The 27,853-nt window shown below is 47.8% G+C and overlaps 1 protein-coding gene and 1 long non-coding RNA gene across 3 annotated transcripts in view; one reads left to right on the top strand and one right to left on the bottom strand.

The window, feature by feature from the left end:
- Positions 1–12,504, bottom strand: part of LOC146036207 (uncharacterized) — a 97,682-nt gene extending 85,178 nt beyond the window's left edge. For both annotated transcript variants that reach the window (XM_083160069.1, XM_083160070.1), the window contains exon 1: positions 12,142–12,504. The gene's annotated coding sequence lies outside the window, so the exon portion shown is untranslated. The remainder of the gene's footprint in view (positions 1–12,141) is intronic.
- LOC146036208 (uncharacterized) lies at positions 11,781–14,987 on the top strand. The gene is made up of 2 exons (XR_014460785.1): positions 11,781–12,421; positions 14,557–14,987. It is a non-coding gene; the product is annotated as an uncharacterized LOC146036208 (long non-coding RNA).
- The last annotated feature ends 12,866 nt before the right edge of the window (positions 14,988–27,853 follow it).

Here is a 27,853-nt window from a genome sequence, read left to right as displayed (position 1 = left end):
TTGTGTACCCTATTATTGACAACCCTCTGTGATTTATGTTCTAATACATACTAGCCCTGATTCTAATTGATTTTCTGCGCTGTGCGATTTTTAGAGACTGCGAATAAGCATTTCTGCACATGTACAGCCTCTTTGTGCAAGCGGGCACAGCAACTTGATTATACGCCGGCTGCTCGATCACAGCAGTGTGGGCCGGGTTGCGGTGGGCAGTGTGCATCCCCCGGCAATGCTATAGGCACCCCTGGGAAATAAGTTATTCCCCCCCTGGGCAACAAGCAGGAAACTCCCCATGGGCTACGAGCAATGTGCAATTTATTCCCCAATGGCAACAAGCATGTAACTCCCCCTGGCAACAAGCATTTAATCCCCCTGTGGCAAAGAGCATGAAATCATGGCAACGAGCATGAAACTCCTGGCAAGGATCATGTAACCCCTGGAATCAAGCATGAAATTCCTGACAACAGGCATGTAACTTCTTACAATGAACATGTAGATAAGCAGCAGTTACAGCAACCAGTGGCGCTACTGATGGCTGCCTAGGCGCAGTGCTGCTGAGCAAATATATGTTCCCTGCATCTATAATCCCCAGGGTACATCTAGCGTATACCTGTATGTCTTATGTATATCTGTACTGTCACTGTCACCTAACCCGCACAGCTATCTAAATCTAATTCCTAGTATATGCCAGTATACCTGGCCAATCAAGCTGACTCTGATCGGTTATAAGATTCCCAAACATCCTCTATAGGTTTGATAAATGTTTTAAAATAAAAAATCATGTTCATATCGCACCTCACGGGTTTGGTTCCTATATAATCACCACTGTCAATCATTCATTTTTCTAAGGGCTGCAATGAATTTAGCTGGTTATTCTTGTTGATTCGCAATGTTGCGAATTCGCAGCCTTGTGAGTCCACCAAACCACATAAGCAAATATATATATATAGTAAATGCTGCTCGGTCATGCATGATAATGTACCAGATAACAACAATACACCATAGTCCTGTGATGTATAATGTAACATATGCATAATGCGAGGGTGCACAGTCTGGATCCTGATCGAAGCCTCCAAGCAGTTGGGCCCACAAAGGCATTTCCCTGTGCCCCTGTGGACCAGTCCATCCCAGGACCCATAACCCTCCTGCAGCAGCAATGTACTGCACAGCAGTAACCACTGACTCTGTGATCTACCCTCAATGTTGAGGGGCAGCCAGGCAAAGTCTTGTTGGATAGTCAATCCTGAGGCTCAACCACTGAAACAACACAAGGAAGGAATAATAGTCCACGCCTCAGCTCTCACCACAAGTATCTCCTGGGCCGTCTCATTCCACTCCACTCCTTGTATCACTGAAAACAATGTACACCTTGAAACCGCAGGGAACAGAAAAGCCCCCAGATTACTCATCCAGTACTTACATAATGCTCAGTCCCAGCTGCGGACACCGTTCCCATAGGGATGTGATTGTAGTATAAATAGGGGAATTATAGCAGACGTGACCAGTCTCCTACTCTGAGTCCCTGACTGGTACACCGCACACAAGCCAATAGCCAAGTCCCCGAGGATGGTGCCCTACCCGCTGCTGCTGTGTCTGCTGGCCCTCTGCGGGGTCCACATTGGTATGTTCTCACTTGATGATGATATTTCTGAGGTAGTATTTAATCTAGTCTAGAAAAGAAGGTAATGTCCTGCACCTGGTGTCATTCTCCTATAATATACTTTATTAATATATATTTAAACATAATGAAAAACCGGGCACTGAAACGGTGCCATTACTGAAGCCGCTGGATTCTGTTTTACGAAGTCCTCTGGAAACTGCGTGCTCCAGTAAGGTATGTTTGGTACATACCCAAAAAGATAAGAGATAGCCCACCTCACCCATACCTAACTGCAGTATTCAGTTTTCTCATTTCCTGCAGTTTTTGAAACAAAAGATTGTACTGCGACTTTTGGATCACGCTGTAAATATACGCATACAATACTAATATAACGATGCATAAATCATATACAGATAGATGGGTGGATCTTGAGCCTATATATAAATATAGGCTGCAGACTGCATAAGAGACCATTGTGTCTGTTTATTTATTGAATTGATCCTTTTGGACGTGCCACCCACTTCACTGTGATATTGTGGTTGAGATATATATATATATATATATATATATATATATATATATATATATATATATATATATTCCTTATCAAAATTATTCAGAAAACCATTGTTTTCCAGAATGTACTTTTTTATTGTTGCTAAAAGCACTAATGGGGACATCTGTAACTGGCACTACTGAGGACATCCATAACTGGCACTAATGGGGACATCTGTAACTGGCACTACTGAGGACATCCATAACTGGCACTACTGGGGACATCTGTAACTGGCACTACTGGGGACATGATATAAAACTGACACTACTGGGGACATGAAATGTTACTGGTACTACTGGGGACACCTGTACTGGCACTACTGGGGACATGAAATGTAACTGGCACTACTAGTTGACATGATATGTAACTGGCTCTATTGGGGACATCTGTAACGGGTACTACTGGGGACATGATATGTAACTGGCACTACTGTAACTGGCACTACTGGGGACATCTGTAACTGGTTCTACTGGGGACATGATATGTAACTGGCACTACTGTAACTGGCACTACTGGGGACATCTGTAACTGGCACTACTGGGGACATGATATGTAACTGGCACTACTTAGGACATATGTAACTGGCACTACCGAGGACATGATATGTAACTGGCACTACTGGTAAATTGGTAACTGCCACTACTGGGGTCATCTGTAACTGGCACTACTAGAGACCTGATATAAAACTGACACTGTTGGGGACATCTGTAACTGGCACTACTAGAGACCTGATATGTAACTGGCACTACTGGGGATATCTGTAACTGGCACTACTAGAGACCTGATATGTAACTGGCACTACTGGGGACATCTGTAACTTGCACTACTGGGGACATTATAGGTAACTGGCACTACTGGGGACATCTGTAACTGGCACTACTAGAGACCTGATATGTAACTGGCACTACTGGGGACATCTGTAACTGGCACTACTGGGGATATCTGTAATTGGCACTACTGAGGACATGATATGTAACTGGCACTACTGGGGACATCTGTAACTTGCACTACTGGGGACATTATAGGTAACTGGCACTACTGGGGACATCTGTAACTGGCACTACTAGAGACCTAATATGTAACTGGCACTACTGGGGACATCTGTAACTGGCACTACTGGGGATATCTGTAATTGGCACTACTGAGGACATGATATGTAACTGCCACTACTGGGGACATCTGTAACTGGCACTACTAGAGACCTGATATGTAACTGGCACTACTGGGGACATCTGTAACTTGCACTACTGGGGACATTATAGGTAACTGGCACTACTGGGGATATCTGTAATTGGCACTACTGAGGACATGATATGTAACTGGCACTAAGTATATGCAAGAAAATGATTGCTTAGATTCAAATTCAGTACCTGAGATAGTACACACACTTTGCTTCATGCACAAATAAAATATATGTGTGTGCATTTCCTATGATTGTGGTGGGGAGTGTGACTGAGGTGGTACACCTGTAAAACCTTAACGCAGGTGTCCTAAGGTTAGCTCAGGGAGGACAGGAACCTACTGTGGATCAGAAGGGCAAACATAAATGCATGTTGTGGTCACAAATGGGCACCTTCCTCGATACCTCATTGACATATACAAATATTCCAAAATACAGAATAATCTGTTATCCAAACTGCTTCTGGTCCCAAATATTTTGGATAAGGGATACTCAACCTTTAATATAAGCCATAATGAAGTCTGAACTGAGCAACAATTTACAAGTGAAATCAAAATGTTTATATAATGAATAGAGATTTACTAAAGTATCATAACAATGAGTTGTGATTTACTAAAGTGTCAGGACAATGGGCCATATTCTGGTCTGTGCGGACGGAGCCGAATATGCGGGCAGGACCGTGCGTCCTAAACCCCGCCTTTCGTACGGATCGCTCACTTCATCCGAATGCGGTAAGAAGCTGTCCGAACGGACCGCAAGTGTATTTCTCATGAATACACCTCCTCCATCTCAGGGAACCTCCCCCATCATTCGATGGTCGCAGAACATCGAATGCAGGACCGAGTGGTCAGGCAGCTCCCACAACCTCAGACCACACGGGCATTTCTCCATGCAAAAGCAGGGATCTGGGCGGGCAGCTGACATCCGGCAATGTCATATGTCCGCCCCCTACATGTGCGTCACAACCGCATTACCATACGTACGCCCAGCGTTTTCATGGGAACGCCCATGAAACGCGGGGTGTAAACAAATGGTAATGAGCCCAAACAGCCCTTCACGCCTCTCTCCACCCCCTGTTCGTAGTGTACACATTTCATGCGGAATTTGGACGTACGTCCCGTTCGCACATGCGCAGAGACGCCTCTGCACATGCGCAGACACTAAACATCGGCGGACCAACCGCACGCGGACATTACCGCACCAACCAGAATAAGGGCCAATGAGTTGTGATTTACTAAAGTGTCGGGACAATGAGTTGTGATTTACTAAAGTGTCAGGACAATGAGCTGTGATTTACTAAAGTGTCAGGACAACGAGCTGTGATTTACTAAAGTGTCAGGACAATGAGCTGTGATTTACTAAAGTGTCAGGACAATGAGCTGTGATTTACTAAAGTGTCAGGACAATGAGCTGTGATTTACTAAAGTGTCAGGACAATGAGCTGTGATTTACTAAAGTGTCAGGACAACGAGCTGTGATTTACTAAATTGTCAGGACAATGAGCTGTGATTTACTAAAGTGTCAGGACAACGAGCTGTGATTTACTAAATTGTCAGGACAATGAGCTGTGATTTACTAAAGTGTCAGGATGATGAGTTGTGATGTTTCCACTTTTCACATTCCCGCCATTGCATTGTCCTGCCCTTCCGCACATCGGGGTGCACTGTAGTTTCTGAGGGGGGCACAGAGAGTGGAGAGTAGGTGCACTTGGGGGACATCCCCACACAGCGAAGTGCAATACCAATGCATTGTGTTATGTGTACCAAGTGTGCGTCATAAATATATACACCAACACAATCTCTACAGTATGCATAGACCAGCACTATGCCTGTATACAAAGCGGGCATCTGTTGATGTATTAGAAATGCCACAGACAGGCATAAACAGGCAAAAGGGGTACCCCCTTCAGAGCGAGCACCTTCTTGAAATTTTAATTTGCAAGGAGCTCTCTGCCTGATTGACAGGGGGCGTTCCAGGGTGCAATCCCAGAAACGGTGGATGCGCCCATAGAAACGCTGGACGGACCCCAGCGATAGCAGTTGTGCCGCTGCCTGCTCAGGACAGGCGAATGACGTCACATGACGTCTCTGCTGTGGACATCATTCGATGGCGAGTAAGTGCGAGCGCATGCAAGCGAATATTTAAGTGTACACATCTGCTCGCAGCGTAGCGAGGGGATTCGGGCAGAGAGTATGGATCATTGGATAGACAGAAATGAGGTCTACAAGCATTAGGTGGACATGCATGAAGGTCAACATGTATGAAGGTCGACATGACTGAAGGTCGACATGGGGTTGTTCACTTTTTTGTCCCGAATGTCAACACAGTCGACATGGACACTAAAAAAGTGCTTGCTGCACTCACCATGCTTCGGGCACGGTGCCTCGTTACGCTCTCACCCACCACGCCCGAGTGGATGGTAGGGCATGAAATATCGTCTGTCAGCACGTCAGCTCAAAATAATAATCCATGTCGTCCTTTTGACTGTCCACCTAATGACCCTGTCAACCTAATCCATATCGGTCTTCAGTCATGTTGATCTTCAGTAGTCGACCTAATGCTTGTAGACTTCGCAGCGTGTCAACCAGAATTGTGTATATAGTGTAATTGTTACAATTATCGTAAGGGAGAAGGAACAAAATCCCACATCACACAGCGTCCTGCAGACGATGTGAGAGCACATGTACAGCCTTTGTGTCCTGTACAGTACCAAACATCACAAAGGGCCTTATTCTAGTTCACTCTTTCTGACAAAATCTTTCTTAGATGGACAAAACCATGTGCACTGCAGGTGGGGCAGATGTTACTTGTGCTGAGAGAATTAGATTTGGGTGGGGTTTTACTTCAAAGTGAGATCTATATTGCAGTGTAAAAATAAAGCAGTCAGTATTTACCCTGCACAGAAACAAAATAACTCACCCAAATCTAATTCTCTCTGCACATTTTACATCTGCCCCCCTGCAGTGCACATGGTTTTGTCCATCTAAGAAGGATTTTGTCAGAAAGCGTGAACTAGAATAAGGCCCAATGAGACTATGGACCTTATTCTGATCTATTCGCAGCGGCCGTTCGTTTGCACGGGGACCGATGTTTGGCCGATGCGCAGGGTCACAGACTGTTCGCCGGGTGCACGCACCTAACATTGCGGGCGCTGGTCGGGGGGGATGTGGTACTCGCCCATGGGAACGCTGCTTATGCGTCCGTGGCACACTCGCAGGGGGTGGGCAGATGACATCACCAGATCTCAGCTGCCTGCCCATTTCCTCCCCAATGTACATGCATATAAGTGGCCTGAGAGTCACGTTATACATGCAAGCATGCACCACATCTTTCGATGGTCGGCGACCATCGAAAGATGTGGGAGGTGTCCCCTGGCTTGCGAATGTTTATGTAAAACATCTATTTGCATGCGTGTGAACGAATGCGACATGCACATGGTGGGCCAGCGTACTACCATGTGCAGGGCGGGTTCTGGTTGACTCGTAAGGGTGCCAATTTGCATCCGAGCAAATCAACCAAAATAACCTCCTATTTTTCACAATGCAAACCTGACGGCTTGGCCAACGAACTGATCCCAAACCTCAACAAACATAAAAGGCTTTTTTATATCCTTGGTACCCTATAATTTAAGAATAATCATACCCAATAACAGAGAATGTCTGTGCTTGGGAGTGTCCTTCATTAGTGGGAACATGGTGATCACACAGATGAATGACAGGCTCTGTGTGACAATGACAAAGGAAACCACATTACAGGACTCCATCCAGAAACCAGTCCATCCTTTATATTCTGTCTCTGACCACAGAGTGACATCAGTAATAACACAGTTTCGCTGTATGCAACAAATTATGAAACACAGCACCCACTTGTGGTCATATGGGAGTAATGTCAGAGTGATTTATGGTTTCTGTACAGGGTAAATACTGTCTTTATTTCCATGTAGTCACAAATGACAGCTGTATTTGTATATATAGATTTCAGTCTAAACACACGACCATCATCAAAAGCCCCTACACACTAGACGAGAAAGAAAAAGATACCGCTCAGAAGGTATCTTATGAGCGAAATCTTTTACTATCTCACCAGTGTGTACACTCAACGTTGGTAATGATGCGCACTCACGCGCATCATTATCGAACAGTTCTGACGAGGGGTCCTTGTTTATGAGGGTTGTGCTACAGCTGCAGCATGGCCCTCGCTCCCCCTGACATTGCTCCTTCCCCACTGGCTTCGGCAAGTGCCACAAAAGTGTCCTTTAGCCTCTTCGGGAGATTATTCCACTTGGTCCCTTGAACCTCCCCCCCCCCCCCCCTCCCCGTGTCAGTGCATGTCTTCGTGTTCTAGTACTTCCCTTCCTGTGAAGAATGTCTCCATCCTGGACCATGGTATATATGTGATACTCTGTCATGTCCCCCCTTTCCCTTCTCCAAACTATACATACTGAGCTTTGTTAGTTTTTGTCTAGTAAGTTTTGTGATGTAGGCCACGCACCATTTTGGTTGCCATTTTTTTGTACATTCTCAGTGGCGCACGCAGGGGTACCCAGAAACCCCCCAGGTTTCTAAGGGTCCTATGCTGAAATCTGAGGGTCCCCTCTTTCCATGGGTACAAGAATTTTAAAAATCGGCCCTTGGGAACCGGAGATATCTGACTTCAAAGCAGTGGTCCCCATCCAAGCCTGTTAATTGCTCTTCCCAGTCCGATATTTCAGGTTCTGTCTGACTTAGAGCTTTTCTGAGAGTATATTCCAAAAGCTGGGACTCCCCCCCCCCCTTTGATGGACACTAGTAGCTTGTCTCTACTTTTCCCAGAACCAGAGATATAAGCCTTCCAGCAGCTGGTTACTGCTCCAGCTCCACACACCTAGTGTGTAGTTTTATATTCTCCTAGGCAGATTGCTCTGCCTCCTGAACTCTGATCCCCTAGTCCCCAATAGCATTTGGTAGGTGGGATTCTTTAGTTTTTAATTCCACTAAAATCTAAGAAATCTATTTCCGGGAACTGGAGATATCTGCAGTCAAGCAAGCTGTCCTCCCACCAGAAAATTATGAATAATAAGCCCACTCCACTATACACCCCTCCTCTGTGTATTAAACATCCTCTACCACCCTGGAAGTTAGGGCCCCTTCATTCAGCCCAATGCCCCCTTCTCCCACCCCATCTTCCACCATCTGTGCAGTAAAGGGGTAATTAGTGGAAATTACTGATCCAGGCCCTACATGTTGAGCGGTTGATATAATACCCCCTACCACCGGCGGGACATCAAAGCTTCCCCCACCCCTACCGCTGGAGGATCGGTAGGGGCCCCAATACATTGCTATGCCCAGGGGTCTACACTTCTGTTGACACGTGTGTGTGTGTGTGTGTGTGTATATATATATATATTATATATAGCTTGTTGTTTTTTGGCTTGAGAAAGGGGGTCAGCCCCGAAACGTTGCCGCACTGCTAATAAACCTGTTGAGGTTTCACCTTTAATACCGTCTCTGAGTGCCGCCTGCTTCGTCTCTATGTACATGCTCCTACGCTATTAGGAAGGCACCAGGGCCTAAGTGGTTTTGTACTAGCAACGGGGAGTGCCGGTCCCGACGGATCCCCTATATTATATATATATATATTATTATTTTTTTTATACATTTGGTCTATCTATAATACTTTAACTGACCCGGCATATACTGGGTCACCTAAGTGTCCATCTCCGTGCTTTGCTCCGCCCCTCTGGAAACCCCCTTCTGAAAATCCTGCGTTTGCCCCTGTGTCTCTAATGTATTTCTATCCTTCTGGAGATATGGCCTCCAGAACTGGACACAGTATTCCAGATGAGGTCGTACCAATGACCTATACAGTGGTATTATTACTTCTTTCTTTCTGCTGCTGATTCCTCTCCCTATGCAACCATCTGACTTGCCTTCCTCATTGTCTTGTTGCATTGCTTACCTGCCTTGAATGTATCCCATCTGGCTCCAGTGATTTATCCACTTTTAGTTTTGAGCGTTCTGTTTAACCTTCTCCTCTGTAAATGTACTTATTTCATTTTTCTGAATATCCCTGCAACATATCTATGGCCCCTTCCTCTCCCTTTCAGTAGAGTACTGAACAAAAATAATAATTATTATGCACCGCCATTATAGTGTCTCCCTCACTTGCCGATTATATCTCCTCTACCTGCAGTGCAATCTGGTTTTGCCCAGTTGTTTTTTTCCAGTGCTTGCAAATCAGAATCAGGACCTGTGTCAAGTGACTACCATAACAACCACAGTGTCATGGAACATGTGTAGGAAGCAGAGAGGCTGTGGAATGCCCCCCTGAGCTCTGACTACTGTGCTTCCTGAAGGAACTCCTCCCCTTCTACCAGTCATTACATAACAGCTGAGAGTCTGAGACTTCTTATGTGCCTGGTAGTCATACATATCTGCACTCCACCTACATTGAAATTTGTATATACAATGTTTTATCTTAAATAACTTCTCTTAATCTTATTAATATTTCTTTGTTTTCTTGCAGGAGAGGTTCATGCTCAGACAGTGGTGTGTTATAACTGCGCATTTAAGTTCTCTTACCAGTGTTTATATACTGCCAGCACGAGCATTCAATGCAATGATGGCTTTTTTTGTGGAAATACAAAGTTCATACTAGGTAATGTGTGTTTTCTATTGCTTTGGTAACTTTAGTGATATTTACCCCTTGAGTGGTGGGTTTTGCTGGGGCAGGACAAACCTACTAGGGCAGGTTTGTCCTGCCCCAGCAAAACCCACCACAGATAGTATAGGAAGCCGCCAAAATCACAGTGCAAATGTCAGGCGCTTATACAGAATAAAGTAACCAGTACACCTCTCAGCTGCTGTTGTAATAGATTCTCAGTGGTCACCGGTCAAGCGCTGCCCAGAAAAAACTTTCACAGTAGCCTGCAGTGAGAAATCTCCCTTTCAGCTCCACACAGTGTGGGTAAAAGGGCGCCAGACTGCAGTGAGGAAGAGACCAAGTCCGTGCTTCAGCGGGGAGGCAAAGCCTTTTGGTGCCCTCCCCCTTCAGCTGCTCCCATCTGCTGTTTCTTCTGCATCCCAGTGTCTCCCCTTGAGAAGGGATCACTTGGAAAAGCCCTGCGGCACAGGGCTCCTGTAACAGGCTTCCTCTCAAAAAAATGGAGTTTGCCTGTCCTTTTTAAATGGCGGTACCATAGAGGGGGATCAGTCACCCATGATAGCCCTCTAAGCAGGGAGCCGGATCAGGTCTCTCCCCAGAACCCAGGAGACCACACCCCCAAAATGTTGTTGAGGTCAGAGCGCTGTGCTGTGAGAAAGCAGCTCTATCTCCCCAGCACACAGAGATCTGAACAGGAAACGCTTCTGTCAGCCTCTGCTGCGCTTTCACAGTGTGAAGAAATTTCCCCAGGAAACGTCACAATGTAGCCAGCACTAACTAAGAAGATATTAATAAAAAAAAAACAAATCCTAGCTAACTCTAAAATGGCTGCAGCACGCAGCCCATAGCATATGCACCCACTCCTGTGGACACCTAAAGCGAACTCAGGAATTCTGGGATGCAGGAGGGGAGGAGTCTGCCTCTTAAAGTAGCATAGGTGCCTGGCTCCTGCGAACCCCACTATATCCCAAGGTTGAGCTGTGTCACCAGGATGGACGACAGAGAAAAATGTTTGTTGAGGTAGTTGGTGAGAAGACCAGAATGATGTTTGTTGGGGTAATTGGCAATAAAAGGACGAGGACTTGATAGATGTTACCTGGGGTAGTTGTTGGTGAGAAGAAGTCTGATAGATGTTTATTGTGGTTGTTGGTGGGGAGAAGAAGAAGCCATGACATATGTTAGGTAAAGTAGTTGGTGATGAAAAGACTCGATAGATGTTAGTTGGGGTAGTTGGGGAGGAGAAACCCTGATACTGTTGATGTTATCTTGTTGTAGTTGGTGAGAGGACAAAGCCCTTATAGATGTTAGCTGGGATCAGTGGCGTAACTATAAATTTTGCTCCCCCCAGCCAAAAAAGTTTCTGGCGCCCCCCCCCCCCCCCCCCCATGCCCCTTAAACATTACGTCACACATCATAATGCCCTTTGCACTATATGCCACATGCCGTCATTAAACTTATACTCCACAAATCTAAATGCACCTTACACTATGGCCGGAATTTCATGCCGCCCGAGTTCAGTGCAGTGCAAGATATCCGCTGAATTCTGATGTTTTTTAAAGGGGAATTAACTTACAAGGCATGGTTTGGCATGGTTTTGCCTTGTAAGCTAATTCCCCTTTAAAAAAATGTCCGAATTCAGCGGACATCTCGCACTACACTGAACTCGGGCGAGATGTCCGCTGTCGACGAAGTCGCACTGCCGCCAGAAAAAGGGTGTCACCTCACTGAGAGGGGAAAGGCTTATTGGGAATAATGCTCCCACAAGCCATGCCTCCCGTTTTCATCACTATGGAGGCATGCTAAGCGCTCTGTGAGCTTCTGGCATGCCCCCACCCCCTCAGACAGATGCTAACGCATGGACACGCAGACACCGACAAACAGACAGATACTGACAAACGGACAGATCCTAAAACACGGGCGCTGACAAGTTGATACATGGACGCCGACACAGACACATATGTTGACACATGGACACTGAAAGACGCCTATACACAGGGATACGCTGACACACGGACTGCACATAGAGACACTGATGCTGACAGACGCTGATATCTAGAGACATAATACAGACACCCAGACACTGACACAAATATGCTGACATGTGATGACACAGACACTGAATGCTTTGCATACCACTGTAGAAAACCAGGTTTTGAAAGAGTTAACCTTATTGTTGTGTTCAGCTCCTGCGCTGAAGCCTGTAGAAGGGGAGGGCTCTGTAACCGGAGTGCAGAGTGCAGGGGAATAGAAGGCAGCCGCTGGAGCAGGACAGTCAAGAACAGAAAGCAGGGAGAGGGACGATTCCTTAGCTGTCCAGCCTGCACGGACGGAGGTTGTGTGTACTGTGTACACAGACGAACTTCCTGCCTGTAATGCTGCTGCTGCTGGGAGGAAGGGAGGGAGAGAGACGGAGTGAGACAGGACGGACCTTACCTCAGCTCTGCAGGTTAGAGTGAGAGGCTTCCGGCGCCCACGCAGCCCCCGCTCCTCCAAGCAGTGGCGGGGGCTGCCTTACACAAGTTACGCCACTGGCTGGGATAGTTGATGGTGGGAAAAGCCTTGATAAATGTCTACTGGGGTCATTGGTGAGAAGAAGCCCAGATAGTTGGGGTAGTTATTGGTGAGAATAAGTTCTAACAGATGATGAATCCCGGATAGATTTTTGTGAGGATAGTTGATAAGAAGACGAGGATCAGGTAAATGTTTATTGGGGTTGTTGGTGAAAGAAGACCAGAATCTTCATTAATGGAGTAGTTGCTGAAAAAATGAAGATCGTATAGAGGTCTGTTGGGGTATTTGGTTGAGAATAAGAATCCCTGATAAATGTTAGCTGGAGTAGTAAGTGGTAAGAAGAAGCTACAATGATGTTAGTTGAGGTTGTTGGTGGTAAGAAAAAGACTTGAAAGATGTTAGTTGGGGTAGTTGGTGGTGAGAGCTTAGCGGTTGGTGTGCAAGAAGAAGCCCTGATAGATGTTTGCTGGGATAGTTGCTGGTGAGAAGTCCTGTCAGATGTTAGTTGGGGTAGTTGGTGTTGAGAGTTGGGGTGGTTGGTGGTGAGAAGTAGAAGCCCTGATAAATGTTTGCTATGGTAGTTGATGGTGAGAAAAAGTCCTGATAGATGTTTTTTGGGGTGGTTGGTGGTGAGAAAAAAAAAGTCCTGCTAGATATTTGTTGGGGTAGTTGTAAGTAAGTAAGAAGAAGAAGCTGTGATAGATGTTTGTTGGAGTAGCTGGTGAGAAGAAGATGAGGCCTGATAGATGTTTGTTGGAGTAGCTGGTGAGAAGCAGATGAGGACCTGATAGAGGTTAGTTGGGGTAGCTGTGAGTAGAAGAGGAGTATCTAATACAGTGATGGCTAACGTTGACACTCCAGCTGTTGTTGAACTACACATCCCAGCATGCCTTGCATCAGTTTTAGCATGACCAAATAGTAAAACTAGCAGGGCATACTGGGATGTGTAGTTCAACAACAGCTGGAGTGTCAAGGTTAGCCATCACTGATCTAATATGTCTATCTAGTCTGTAAAACAAATTTAAAAGTGAACAGCATGAAGATATTACCCTATAAACCAGTGGTTGCCAAACTTTTTTGAATCCTGGCGTCCTAGAGCATCAAAAAAAATCTTCAGGGCACCCCTAGGCTGAATGTTTTGTTATTGAGAAATTCCAAAAACAATATTAAATAAAGTAAATAGTTTTTATATGTGATCCTTAGGGTCAGTTATGCTGTGAGGGACAGGACTTGCTACTGTTTGTCCAGTGGCGTAGCAACAAATTTTGTGCCCGTGCCCCCTCTCCCACCTGACCGCGTTCGTGGCCGGGAATCGGGACCGCAGATCTACTTTGCACTCCTAGCCTCCTCTGGGCTCCGAGTCCTTATGACAAAATGTCCCTCAAAAAATGGCCGCCTCCTTACAGCAGACCGTTTTGAAGGATGCTAGAGGAAGCCGCTGCTGCCCTCTCTAGCATCCTAAATACTGTATGCTGTAAGGGGGCGGCCATTTTTTGAGGGACATTTTGTCATAAGGAGCTAGGAGGAGGCTAGGAGCGCCGTGACGCAGACAAAGTAGGTCCCGGCTCCCGGCCACGAACGCGGCATAGCTCCCGCAGACCCCGGCGCCCACATTACTCAGCACCTCCACGCCACTGTGTTTGTCCACATATGTTATGATTGGCAGCCACAAGCACTGGTTTTGCCTGTTATAGTAAATTGATCATAAATAATTTGAATTTGTCCTGAACCACCCACAGAGGGTACCCCTGCAAGTCTCCTGAGGCACCCCAGGGAGCCACATCACACAGTTTGGGAACCACTGCTATAACCATTGAGATAGATAGATACTAAAGAGAAGAGCAACAGAATCAAATAAAATTGTTTAAATATTATTGGTGTTCTTGTTCCGTAAATACTTTCTAATTATCCTTGAAACATCTTCTAGAAATGGTCATTTATTAACTGTAAGGGATGTGATATGTCTTCCTCCTTTAAATCCCTTAAATACTGGAAACACGCCATCATGCTATGAATCTTGTATTTTGACCTAATAACATAGAACACCTCTTCTTCTTCTTCTCATAACAGAATCCCGGAACGTCTTTGACAGGTCCGGATGTATTGCGTCGAATGACTGCAATAAAAGTGTCTCTGTAACACTTGGAGCTCTTAGTGGGTTCATGTACAACACTACCTGCTGTTCATCGAATTTCTGCAATCAAGCCTTCACAGCCCGGGCCCCCCACCTGCTCTTTCTAGGAACATTCAGTATTTTTATACTGTACATTATATCCTGAAACAAACAATAATTCTGTGCAGGGTATTTAGGGAAAGAGAATATGACGCATTTATGTCTTTACTCAATTTTTTGCTTACTACTTGGAAATATATGGGGTGAGGGTCTAACATTACGCCGTCACTAAAAGCACAACCTTATATAAGGGACGATTCATAGCTACTCAATACAACCATTGAGATTTGTATATGGCTATGCACAATTAAAGAACAAGAAAATGTGATTGGCTGCATGTGTTTCAGATATGTACTCTGATTGGAAGACCAGTATGAGACCTGTCATTTATTGTGAATTTCCTAAATTTTTCCTAATATGATTTATGCCAAAAAACTGCTTTGATAATAGTACTAGCCACAATTCCAACTAGGGTATAGCCATGGACGCCATCCTTGCCAGTACCTTGCCTTAAATGCCCCAGGTTGCGTTGTTATAATACATGACACAGTACAACAGGGGTGGCCAATCCAGTCCTCAAACTCTACCAATAGTTCATGTTTTTCAGGCAACCTGTGGATCTATAGTAGGAATGAATGCAGCATGTTTGAAAATGTGACAGTTAGTAATGACTACAGCTGTGCGCAGTGGCGTAACTAGCAAATTTGCTCCCCCCTGCCAGGATAAATTCTGCCACCCCCCCTCATTTTTTTTTTAAATGCCAGCAGCCCCCGGGGATCAAGCAGAGTGGGCAACGTCGCCTGGGGATCAGGGGAAGCTGGACAGTCAATGACACGTGTGACACATCCCCCCGGCAGGGCATAATAGCCAGCGGAGGTGAGCTCTTCTCAGGCTGACGCTCTCTCTCCCCCTCCTGCTTACCGCATCCAGCCAGGTCCTTACCCCGTTTTCCACCTGCCACGCTGTTCCTGGCTATAGGCCATAGTGATCAGGCAGGTTGAAAAACTGTCAATGCTCAGCGCTGTCCTGTTAACTAAAATCCCCGTCAGCCGACTGGTACACAGCATTGTACATTCGCCGCCTGGGAGCCCGGTCGGAATACACAGCAGCGCTGCGTGCAAGCTGGAAGGGCAGCTGGCATGGATGAAGGGGGAGCGCTGTCTGTGTGAGGACGCTTAGTGAACTTGTCACTGCGTCCTCACACAGACAGCCAGAGAGCGCTCCCCTTTCCACGATGCACGCTGCCCTTCCAGCTTGCACGCAGCGCTGCTTTGTATTCCGGGCTCCCAGGCGGCGAATGTACAATGCTGTGTACCAGTCGGCCAGCGGGGAAGAACACTGTGAACCTGCGCCCCGGTGGTACCTGCTCCCCCCCGTCACCGCTGGGGCTGCGGACCCCAAGTTACGCCACTGGCTGTGCATCAGCTAGGAGATCTGGGGAATGTGACAGTTAGTAATAACTAAAGCTGTGCAACAGCTAGGTGATCTGGGAAATGTGACAGTTAGTAATGACTACAGATGTGCGCCAGCTAGGAGATCTGGGGAATGTGACAGTTAGTAATGATTACAGCTGTGCACCAGCTAGGGAGTCTGGGGAATGTGACAGTTAGTAATGACTACAGCTGTGCAACAGCTAGGTGATCTGGGAAATGTGAGTTAGTAATGACTACAGCTGTGCACCAGCTAGGTGATCTGGGAATGTGACAGTTAGTAATGATTACAGCTGTGCACCAGCTAGGGAGTCTGGGGAATGTGACAGTTAGTAATGACTACAGCTGTGCAACAGCTAGGTGATCTGGGAAATGTGAGTTAGTAATGACTACAGCTGTGCACCAGCTAGGTGATCTGGGAATGTGACAGTTAGTAATGATTACAGCTGTGCACCAGCTAGGGAGTCTGGGGAATGTGACAGTTAGTAATGACTACAGCTGTGCACCAGCTAAGTGATCTGGGAATGTGACAGTTAGTAATGACTACAGCTGTGCAACAGCTAGGTGATCTGGGAAATGTGAGTTAGTAATGACTACAGCTGTGCACCAGCTAGGTGATCTGGGAATGTGACAGTTAGTAATGACTACAGCTGTGCACCAGCTAGGTGATCTGGGAATGTGACAGTTAGTAATGACTACAGCTGTGCACCAGCTAGGTGATCTGGGAATGTGACAGTTAGTAATGACTACAGCTGTGCACCAGCTAGGGAGTCTGGGAAATGTGACAGTTAGTAATGACTACAGCTGTGCACCAGCTAGGTGATCTGGGAATGTGACAGTTAGTAATGACTACAGCTTTGCACCAGCTAGGTGATCTGGGAATGTGACAGTTAGTAATAACTACAGCTGTGCACCAGCTAGGTGGTCTGGGAATGTGACAGTTAGTAATGACTACAGCTGTGCACCAGCTAGGTGATCTGGGAATGTGACAGTTAGTAATGACTACAGCTGTGCACCAGCTAGGTGATCTGGAAATGTGACAGTTAGTAATGACTACAGCTGTGCACCAGCTAGGTGATCTGGGAATGTGACAGTTAGTAATGACTACAGCTGTGCACCAGCTAGGTGATCTGGGAATGTGACAGTTAGTAATGACTACAGCTGTGCACCAGCTAGGTGATTTGGAAAATATGGACTATTGGTAGATCTCAAGGACAATTTTGGCCAGCCCTGCTTTACGGGATGTGGCTGCATATCACTATGGACACAAGATGGCAGTTTTTCAGGGGAGGGCCAGGCTCATCCTTCTCATGAGTGAGGAGAGCCTTGTCTAAGGTAAAACAGCTTATGGTTGGCACAGACAAGGTTACCACCCAATCTTTACCCCTTTGTATTCTTCTTCTATTGCAATACTCCATCCACCATGCCATTTAGCTCTATAGCAGTGAGCATGCTGGTGTTAGAAGTGGGGTTGTAACATATCTCAATGACAGTTCCATCATCTTTAAATGCAAGTAGACATAGACCTCCATAAAATTGGAAATGTGCCATTGAGGGATTCTGACATTGATCTCTCTCTCAGCGGGAAAGAAGTACACATATGGGAATGCGGACACAAAGGCGCCAGTGTTTCTGCCAATAGTACATCCCACTCTTTACACTAATTAGTGTTGAGTGAACAGAGATATACAGTAGTTTGTGTATTCACAACTAGCAGACATTGGACACACATCCTGGCATCTATCTCTAGCCCTCCATCCAGGCGTACAAAGATGCTCAAATCCGATCTTCAAGTCTCTTTATAGATGGGGTTAATGAGGGTTTAAACTGAACAACCCTGAAAATCTTCCCTGTTAAGTGATCTTAAAGATCTTAAAGAATGGAACTTGGGTTCATTGTGTGATGGCTGTCATCACACGCTCAGCGATGACAGCCATTTCCATGGGCATGAAACTTATATTTTTATATATATTTATATATTCACTAGAACTAGTGCCACCCACGAGACTGCCGGAACGTAGTAGGGGCCCAATTCAGCCCTGATCGCGAATTTGCAGCCCTGGTGATCATCAGAGAATTGCGCATAGGCAAGGTCCTCAGTACACATGTGCGGGGTGGCGGTGGGCGGTGATTATCTCCAAAGATTTGCAGCCCAATGATCAGGACTGAATCAGGCCCACGGTGTCACTGCTAGTCTAGGTTGAATCAGACAATTAGACATATGTGAAATCTTGAGCACAAGTGTATGCAAAGATGTATCCCCCAGATACTTCCTTTAATTAAAACTTTATTGCTGCTTGTGAACCTGCTCTTAGAAAAATCATTCAGTGTGCCGCAGTGATGCCGCAAACTCATAATGATTCTATTGGCTGCTTAATGGATATAAGCTCCGCCCACAAAATGGTTGCCACCACTAAGTTTAGACAGCGAGTGAACTGTAGTCTTAACTGATAACACTGTGTAAATTATTCAAACATTCTGTTGCCCATAGCAACCAATGCATATTCGGTTCTGCTAAGCTAAATTGTACTATACAGTAGTTATTAATGGTGAATATGTCATACATTTCTCCACTCTGTGACGCATCAGGGTATTAAATATTACAATTCTCTAAAAGTCTATTTGCTGATGTATACCCTCCAACTGTACCGAATTTGCCGGTACAGTACCGTTTTTTAACAGTCTGTACCGGCAGATTGCAATTGTACCGAATGTACCGCTTTTTCAGCAGTCAGACTCATGTCGCCGCATATCTTCCTCCTGGCCCCGGCGGTGTGCTGCCTGGACCCGACGGACTGGGCCGGGCTGAGCTCCCCCTGCCCACCCGTTCCCATGAGTGCAATGCGCGGGCCGGTGCCGTGCGTCATGAGGTCACGCGCCGGCACCGCGCACTCATGGTAAGGTGCAAATCATCTATTTTTACCCCACATCGGAAACGCTGGCCTGGCATACGGGAGTGAGCGGTACTGGGCTTGGAAGCGCTGCTGTACCTGCCGGCCTGGGCTGTGTGTGCGCGCGGAAGTGCGCGGCCAGCACGCAGCTGCCTGGAAGAAGCCGGTGTGCAGCCTCTGGCAGTGTGAGTGTTGCCGAGATGCCTGAGGAGGGCAGGTTACACTGGGCCGGGCTGAGCTCCCCCTGCACTGTAACTCTTCTAAAATCCTGTCCAGTGCAGTACACATTCGGAAAGGGTGTGTGGCCATGCCCACTTCGGCTGTGACCATACCCACTTTAACCCGTGGCCACACCCTCTTCCCGAATGTGTACCGATCTCTGCCCTCCAGATGTTGGAGGGTATGCTGATGTATACATGTCATTACCAACCTCTCAATCTATGTACAACGTAAAAATGTGCAGTAATTGCCGCGCACATTGCCTAATGAGGCAGTATAAAGGGTAATTGGCTTCCTATTTAATAAGCATTGGGGAGAGATAAAGAATACAGAGCTAAAGCCCCAGCCAATCAGCCCCTAACTGCCATGGCACAGACTGTGTTTGAAAAATGACTGTCAGGAGCTGATTAGCTTGTACTCTAGCTCCGTCCACTTTAAGGGACAGTTGTACCAAAAATGGAGAGTGATAAACCACCAGCCAATCATCTCGTAACTGCCATGTCACAGGCTGTGTTTGAAAAATGACAGGTAGGAGCTGATTGGTTGGTGGTTTATCAGTCTCAATTTTATCCCTTTTCAAGGCTTAGCACATCTCACCCTGACTCTCTCCATAGCTTAGTAAAAAGACCCCACTGTGTGAAGTTTTTCTACCTCAGTGCGCGTTATTGTCCTCTGTTGTCGGGGATTAGAGACGGAGAACATTTCTCTGGTTCTCAACTGCACAAATATGCAAATGGTGGTTGCAGCATTCTCTATGGTGTACAAACTGAGCAAAGCTGAGACGCCCATATGTGAGCAATGGTGAAGTGCGTTTGTATATCCGATCTCTCCACAACTGACGCACCATCGCCCTCAACACTGACTCCTAGTTCGGCCCTGCGTGGCACAGACTTTCTGAAGATACGGCCACTAGGGCGGCGGCGGTGGTGGAAACATGTTCGGCCGAATGCTGACCCACACCCAAGACACTCCCACAACACGCCCATGGCAAATGTGTACATTGCACACATAGGTACACGAGTACGCAGTCAGGTTTTCCCTAGACTAATCACACATTTGCATTGGCACATAGGGGGTTATTCTAGTTCACTCGCAAAGGCACAATCACTCTCTTATGGACAAAACCATATGCACTGCAGGTGGGGCTGATGTAACATGTGCAGAGAGAGTTAGATTTGGGTGGGGTTTGTTCCTCAAATTGATATCTATATTGCAGTGTAAAAATAAAGCAGCCAGTATTTACCCTGCACTGAAACAATAAAACACCCACGCAGTGCAGCATGGTTTTGTCCATAAGAGAGTGATTGTGCCTTTGCGAGTGAACTAGAATAACCCTCATAATCTCTTAACTGTGCAAACATCGCCATAAGCAGGTTCTTTACGCAGGAATTACACTCTCATCTTACCTCCAATAGGTGGTATAGAAAGCCTGAGCAGAAATACTGATGCATTGTAGTATTATAGGGGGAAATTTACCAATATGAAAAACCTAGTTTTTCGTATTGGTATTTCCCCTCCGACTGCATACAACTGTTTCAGTCGTATGCAAAGTCGTGTTCCGGAGGGGAAATTACAAAGCAGTCATATACGACTGCTTTGTAACCCTCCAATGGTGTAACCATTCGTATTAGCGGCACATATATACGGCCGCTAATACGAATTTTTCTAGCAGTCTGCACAGATCAGTCAGATCCGTGCAGGCTGCAAGGTGTAAAAAAATAGAAAAATTTAATAATTAAAATGCCGCCTCCCGAATGCCGCTATTGGCCGCCTCAGTAGCGCACGCAGGGGGGGTTTCTGAGTACCCAGAAACCCCCCCAGGAGTCTAAGGGCCCTCAGATGAAAGCTGAGGGTCCCCTCTTTCCATGGGTACAAGAATTGTAAAAATCGGCCCTTGGGAACCAGAGATATCTGACTTCAAAGCAGTGGTCCCCATCCAAGCCTGTTAATTGTTATTCCCAGTCAGATATTTCAGGTTCTCTCTGACTTAGAGTTTTTTTAAAGTTATATTTCAAAAGCTGAGACTCTCTCCCTTTGAGGGACACCAGTAGCTTGTCTCTACTTTACCCAGAACCAGAGATATCAGCCTTCCAGCAGCTGGTTACTGCTCCAGCTCCACACACCTGGTATGTAGTTTTATATACTTGTTCCATTAAAATCTAAGAAATCTATTTCTGGGAACTGGAGATATCTGCAATCAAGCAAGCTGTCCTGCCACCAGAAAATTATGAATAATGAGCCCACTCCACTATACACCCCTCCTCTGCATATTAAACATCCTCTACCACCCTGGAAGTTATGTATCAGGGCCCCTTCATTCAGCCCAATGCCCCCTTCTCCCACCCAAACTCCCACCATCTGTGCAATAAAGGGGTAATTAGTGGAAATTACTGATCCAGGCCCTACATGCTGAGCGGTTGATATAATACCCCCTAACACCCACGGGACATCAAGGCTTCCCACGCCCCTACCGCTAGAGGATCGGTAGGGGCCCCAATACATTGCTATGCCCAGGGGTCTACACTGCTGTTGACGCCCCTGTATGTACTGTATATATATGTATGTATGTATGTATATTATTATTATTATACATTTGGTCTATCTATAATACTTTAACTGACCCGGCATATACTGGGTCACCTAAGTGTCCGTCTCCGTGCTTTGCTCCACCCCTCTGGAAACCCCCTTCTGAAAATCCTGTGTTTGCCACTGACGCCTTGAGGCCTAGCGGCTCCTGATTGGCCGCTAGGCCGCAAGGCGGCCAATAGCGGCATTCGGGAGGCGGAGCCGCACGATGTACGCAAACACCGTGCGGCTCCCTGCTGTCCGGCTGGTTTCGCGTTCTCGGTTTGTTTTTTTTGCAAAGACCCTTACCTGGACTACGTCGCGCTGGGACAGGTGAGTATGGTTTCCTTCCACAGCTTCCACCATGGATTTCGTCGGACTCCGGACGCCATCGCCGACAGCGACGTCGACTTGAAGAAGGACGTCGACATGAAGAAGAACGCCGACACAGGACTGCAGGACATCAGGACAAGGGCTACCTACGGAAAGAAGATAGGTAAGTATCAGTATGTGTGGGCTTTGTATGTATTAAAGTTTTATATTAAATGTGTGTCAGTGTGTTTTATTGTACTATTTTTAATACTGTGGCACTACAAGACCCAGCGGGCCCTTTAATGCCCCGCAGGCTGGGACTTGTGGTTCTCCAAGTCCCAGCTTGCGGGGGAGGCTTGCTGGGACTCATAGTGCCCCAGTATTAGACAATAGATTATTCTTTTTTTTTACACCACTATCAGCTCGATGCCCACCGCCCAGGGGCATCGGGGACAGTACCAGGCTTCAGCCTGGTCAGGTAAGTCCTGGAGGGGGGGGACCCCTTCATTGGGGGGGTCCCCACCCCCCCAGGGCCCCTGGCCAGGCTGACTGGTCAGTAGGGTTAATGTTTTGGCCGCGGGACCTTATATCATAAGTGTCCCCCGGCTGTGACATTACCCTGTTGGCTGGTTTGGCCTGGGGCTGGTTCTTAAAATACGGGGGACCCCTAGTCATTTTGTCCCCCGTATTTTGGGAACCAGCCCCGGACCTGGAGTCTGGGGCTGGTTGTTAAAAATCGGGGAACCCCTATTTGTCGGGTTCCCTGATTTTTAATTACCGGCCCCGGCTCCTTCAGCCTGGTGCTGGTTTCGGCTGTGGGGGGGACCCCACGCTGTTTTTTTTTTTAATTATTTAATTTTTCTATTTTTTTACACTGAAGCCTGCACGGATCTGACTGATCCGTGCAGGCTTAAAGCAAATACGACAGGGAAAGCAAGGTGTATTTTCCTGTCGTATTTGCGTGGGTGTTTCACACCACTTAGCAGCCGTATTATCAATACGGCTGCTTAGTACATCAGGAACCACCATTCTTTTGAATGGTGATTTCTGTCGTATTCTATCGATGGTGTAGACATTCGTATTTGTAAATACGAATGTTCCATCTTTAGGAATACGAATTGTTGTATTTTCGGGATTGTAAATCCCGAAAATACAAATTCGTAAAAAAAAGGTGTATTTCTCCCTACGAATACACCTTTTTTCTACGAATCCATTTTGGTAAATGTCCCCCATAGGGGGAAATTTACGAAGACTGGAGAATAAGGCCGATGCTGGGTACGACTCATAAATACAGAAGGAGCCGCTTCCGTTGGAGTGGCTCCCAATGCGGCTACCGCCATGTGCCAGGTCCACCGTCTGCCAAGAATGGGGCACGCATGCACGAGATGCCCGCACGTCCCCTCGGCTTTCCCGATGTAAGAGTTGACGGAAACAACTAGAGCGTCTGTAGGGCAGATTTACTAATCTACCATATTTACAGATTGGTATTTGGCCGATGACATAGGCGGCCGTCTGCCGCTGTATATACAACCGCTAAATACAAATACGAGTCGGCAGCCTGATCCATGCAGGCTGCAGTGTAAAAAATTTATAAAAAATGAAATAAATAATTTTAAAAAACTGCCTCGGCCCCACGGCTGTAACCAGTAGGTCCAGGTTTTGAAAATGAACAGGGGGAAAACTTTTAAAACCAGCACCAGGCTCAAGGGCCGGTTATGGCTCCCAAAATACAGGGGACAAAATGAGATGGGGTCCCCTGTATTTTGAGAACCCGTGCGGGGCCCATACAGCCAGCAGGGTAATGCCACAGCCAGGGAAAACTATTTATATTAGTTTCACCCTTTGGCTGATAAGGCCAGACAGGGGCACTGGGGGAGAGGGAACCCTCCCCCCCCCCAATGAAATGGTCCCCCCTTCAGAATTAACCCTGCCCAGCCTGAAGCCCGGGGCTGTCCCCAGTGCCCCAGGGCGGTGGGCTTCGGGCTAATTCCATATGTGTAAAAAATAGACTCATTAATATTAGGTTCTGCTGTGGAACTATGAGTCCCAGCAAGCCTCCCCACATACTGGGACTCGGAGAACCACAAGTCCCAGCATGCGGTGCATTAATGAGCATGCTGGGACTCTAGTTCCACAGCAGAACCAATAACCCAATAAAGAGGCACATACAGTACACAGTAAAATACAACTTTATTACATCCGGAGCCCATACAGCCTTATACTCACCTACCTTAACCCGAAGGATCGGTCCCCTTCTCCAGTAGAACTCCGTTTGGGGTACTCTGGCATGGAATGCGTCCTCTTCGTTCCAAGTAGACATGGAGGCAGGTAAAATATAAAAAACGCTGTCCCGAGCCATCAAGAGAGGCAGAGGATGTGGGGTGTGTTCTACTGGGTGAGAAGAGGGGGGGGGGGGTGCTGCCACTGGCAGGTGACAAGGGGGTTGCCGTTTGAGAAGGCGGTGGCATAACCCCCCACTTCTTACCCACCCAGCAGGCATACCACCACCGGCTTCTCAAACGGTGCCCCCCTTGTCACCAGCCAGTGGCGCACACACACACACCCTGTTCTCACCCAGCAGAACACCCATGACCAGGTGAGGACTGGGGCAGGATGGGGGGGGGAGTGACCATCGGGTGAGAACGGGGGGTGCCGCAGGGTAAGAACCAGAGTTGTGTGTGTGTGTATCACTGGCAGGTTACAAGGGGGGGTGCCGTTTGAGAAGCCGGTGGCATAACTGTCAGGTAAGAAGTGAGGGGCTGTATGCCACCGGGTGAGGACCAGGGGGTGGGAGAAGTACCCGCCGGGCACATGAGAAGCAGGGAGAGGCCGCCCGGTAAGAACCGGAGGGTAGATGCACGTGGGGTGGGTGGTTGAGAATTGGGGGGTGAGAACGGGGAGTGCCACGGGGTAAGAACCAGGGGGGTGGCCCTTGCAGATGACAGGGGGGGGGGCATTTAAGAGGCCGGTGTGGCATGCCTAACAGGAAGGTAAGAATTGGGGGCTGTGTGCCACCGGGTGAGGACCGGGTGAAAGTGTTCGCTGCGAGAGAAGCGGGGGGTTGCCGTCAGCAGGTGAGAAGCAGGGGGGGGTTGCCACTGGGTGAGGATGGGTAAGAACCTGGGGGGGGGGGGGTGCCGGATGATGAGAAGCGAGGGGAAAAAGGGGTGAGGGTGCTGCTGGGCACAGGGGGTGTTGCAGGGTAAGAACATGGGGGGGCGCACCGGGTGATGAGAAGCAAGGGGGGAGTCGCAGGGTGATGAGAAGGGGGCAGGGGGTGTGCCACAGATGGGGAGGGGGGTGGCCATTGTACGAGGAGGGGGGTCACAGGGTGATAAGAAGGAGGGGCAGTTGTGTGCCACAGGGGAGAAGCAGGGGGGTGCCATCGGGTGAGAGTAGCTCCCCCTGTATAACAGGGCACCAGAGGCCGCTCCTCCTGTCTAGCAGAACACCACAGGCCACTCCCCCTTTATAACAGGACACCACAGGCTGCTCCCCTGTATAACAGGACACCACAGGCCGCTCCCCTGTATAACAGGACATCACAGGCTGCTCCCAGCGGCGTAACTATAGCACCGCAGCCCCCGCCGCCGCGGGGGGGCGCTGTGCATGTGGGGGCCCCATGGGCTGCAGTGCTATAGTTACACACCCCCCCCCCCCCAATCCACCGCAGACTTACCTATCTCGCTGATCCCGGCGGCTCCGTTCTTCTGCTGAGGACCACCACAAAATGGCCACCCCCATATAGCACACAGTTCTCTGAAACTGTCTGCTGTATGGGGGCATTTTGTGGTGGTCCTCAGCAGAAGAACGGAGCCGCCGGGACCAGCGCTATAGGTAAGGCTGCGGGGGATTGGGGGAGGGTTTGCATGGGCGGTGGGTGCTTGGCGGGGTGGCGGCGGGGGGGCGCCCAAAACTTAGCTACGCCACTGGCTGCTCCCCCTGTATAATAACACCAGGGCAGCACAATACCATCACCTGCTGCCAGATACAGCAATGTCTTCTCTCGGTCCCCCGTAATTTAATCACCGCGGCTGCTGGAAATGAGAGGCCGCCCACAGGTAAAAGATCTGCAGCGCTGCCCAGCAGGGGGAGCCAAGATGCTTCTGCCACTGAACGCTGGGATTTAGTCATGGGCAAAATGATTAATTGAAATGAGTTAAGACACAAGTAGGGATGCCAATCCGGGGCATTTTTTCAATCCCGGGATTGAAAAAATGCTCAATCCTGGGATTCCCGGGATTGGCATCCCTAATAAAAAAAAAACGCAACAGATCCCAACTATTACCCCCCCAATCCTCCCCATCCCCCTGCCCTGCACTGCCACTTACACATCGTTGGTGACAGGCAGCAGGACCATCTCTGTTCTTCACAGCAGGCTGAGTCGGGTGTCTGGGAGCGGCACAGCAACAGGGGCGGGGGGCATGGCGACTGAATACAGCAGAGCAGACACAGAAACGGCATGCCGGCGGCTGGGCTGCGCAGCGTGACCCTTGACCTCACGTCACACTGTGCTGCTCTCTGTGCACAGCCGTACTACTACCACCAGGGGGACGGGTCAGTAATAGCAGCACATCTGAGTTATGCTCAGCACTGCCCGGCTTTTAATAAATAAATAAATTTTGCATTGCCGCATAATCCCAGAATCCTGGGATTAAGTTCTTCAATCCCGGGATTCAAATCCCACCTATTTTAGGCCAAAATCGCAGGATCCCGCCGATCCCGGGATCGGTCTCCCTAGACACAAGGCTCAGTGAAGTGAAGTGTGTTGAGTCAGTGACTCGGCTCACGAGTCACAACTCGTTTGGTTTTACAGGCACAGTGACACTGGGCCTTATTCTAGTTCACTCTTTCTGACAAAATCCTTCTTAGATGGACAAAACCATGTGCACTGCAGGTGGGGCAGATGTTACTTGTGCAGAGAGAATTAGATTTGGGTGGGGTTTTACTTCAAAGTGAGATCTATATTGCAAAATAACTCACCCAGATCTAATTCTCTCTGCACATTTTACATCTGCCCCACCTGCAGTGCACATGGTTTTTTGTCCATCTAAGAACGATTTTGTCAGAAAGAGTGAACTAGAATAAGGCCAACAGTGCAAGGCTCACAGCACATTCCGGGAGTTGCAGAGTCTCAGTCCCTCATGCCCCTTTCAGAACGCACTTTTTATCCGTTATTTTGACATATTGGGGGAAATTTACCAATATGAAAAACCTAGTTTTTCGTATTGGTATTTCCCCTACGGTTGCATACGACTGTTTAAGTCGTATGCAAACTCGTGTTCCGGAGGGTCAGTTACAAAGCAGTCAGATACGACTGCTTTGTAACCCTCCGATGGTGTAACCATCCGTATTAGCGGCCGTATATACGGCTGCTAATACGAATTATTTCTAGCAGTCTGCACGGATCAGTCAGATCCGTGCAGGCTGCAGAGTGTAAAAAACAATAGAAAAATAAATAAATGAAAAAAAAAACCGGCGTGGGGTCCCCCCCACAGCTGTAACCAGCACCAGGCTGAAGGAGCCGGGGCCGGTAATAAAAAATCAGGGAACCCGACAAATAGGGGATCCCCGATTTTTAACAACCAGCCCCAGGCTCCAGGTCCAGGGCTGGTTCCCAAAATACGGGGGACAAAATGACTAGGGGTCCCCCGTATTTTAAGAACCAGCCCCAGGCACAACCAGCCAGCAGGGTAATGTCACAGCCGGGGGACACTTATAATATAAGGTCCCGCGGCCAAAACATTAACCCTACCGACCAGTCAGCCTGGCCAGGG

Source organism: Crinia signifera, chromosome 9 (genome assembly GCF_055691185.1).
Source record: "Crinia signifera chromosome 9, ASM5569118v1, whole genome shotgun sequence".
NCBI classification, from domain to species: Eukaryota; Metazoa; Chordata; class Amphibia; order Anura; family Myobatrachidae; genus Crinia; species Crinia signifera.
Note: the sequence above shows the minus strand (reverse complement) of the source record. Positions and strands in the feature narration are given on the sequence as shown.